Genomic DNA, 1,432 nt, shown 5'->3' on the forward strand with positions numbered 1-1,432 from the left:
TTCAGCATAAAAAACTAACTTCTACCTCATGTAAATAAATATGAAGATTAGTATCCATCTAAATTAGAGTAAACTGAAACTGGGTCTCATCAGTTTCTGGTGACACAACTTTTCCTCCGATGCGAGTAGCTGTAACCATTCATTAATCTTTTCTTCACTAAGTGCTTTTTGAAACGACTGACGTTTCAATCTGTTTGTTGAGGTTTTCAGACTGGCTTTGTTCACACACACAGAGTCATGATTACCTCCTCAGAGGGTTACTAATATGTCGGTTTCAGTCCCAGGCAGCAGTCAGAACATTTAAAATTAATAGCTCTCAATTAGCATCAAAACAACCGGATGTGTCTGCAGCACTCGCAGTGACGATGTTATACTGTGCTAGGTTTCCCTGATCCCATGTCCCCTAGTTTAAAACTGTTTAGCATAAGGTCCAACACTAAGCAGATAGGAAAACCATTTGCTTGATCTAAGAATGAAATCACACCTAGGCTGAGTTCAAGAGACATGAAACCAGAGGGATTTGCTAATTGTTTTGGTGCTAACATCTAAAAGCAATATCAGAGAAATAACACGAGCTGTGTCGGAATGTCCGCCCTAAACACTATATAGAGTTTACACCATTTTAAATGAGTGTCCAAACGTCTGGTGCAGGGGTCTGCAACCTGCGGCTCCAGAGCCACATATGGCTCTTTGGACCCTCTCCAGCGGCTCTTAATAGTGGCTAAAATGTATATAAAGAGCTAAATAATTTACTTTAATATATACGGGTATCAATAGCTTTAGTGTTTTTTATAAGATGGAAAAGAATGAGATTAAAAGAACCAGAAATATGTTTTAAGTAGGGATGCAGGATATAACCGGCCCCCTATCGGTATCTGCCTTCAAACTGATTATCGGACATCGGCCACCCCACCGATATTTAACCTGATATTCGATCAGCTTTCTAAAGTTTCTAAAGTCTAAAAAAAATAATAATAATAAAATGCTACTTCTTCTTCCTCAAAAACGTCTTTTTTACAGACTTAATAACTACTACACTGCAAAAAACTAAATCTTGATAAGTCATTTTTTTCTTAAAATAAGTGCATTTGTTCTTGAATTGAGGAGATAAAAGAGACATTTTGCCAATGAAACAAGACAATTTAGATTTAAAATAAGAAAACACATTTGCATTCTCTTATTTAAAGTGAATATTATCTAATTACCTTATTTTAAGAGTAAAAATAATCATTCCATTGGCAAACTATCTCATTTACCTACTCAAATCAAGGGTAAATACACTTAATGTAAGAAAGTTTTACTTATTTCTAGATCATTTTTCCAGTGTAAAGACGAGGGAAAAATATTGATCGATTAAAATATCCCAATATCTTCATTTGCTGATATATTGCCATTTTAAAACAGCATCTCAATCTCTTTTACTAATGAAATG

The sequence above is a fragment of the Cyprinodon variegatus genome, unplaced genomic scaffold (assembly GCF_000732505.1).
Source record: "Cyprinodon variegatus isolate N-32 unplaced genomic scaffold, C_variegatus-1.0 Scaffold559, whole genome shotgun sequence".
NCBI classification, from domain to species: domain Eukaryota; kingdom Metazoa; phylum Chordata; class Actinopteri; order Cyprinodontiformes; family Cyprinodontidae; genus Cyprinodon; species Cyprinodon variegatus.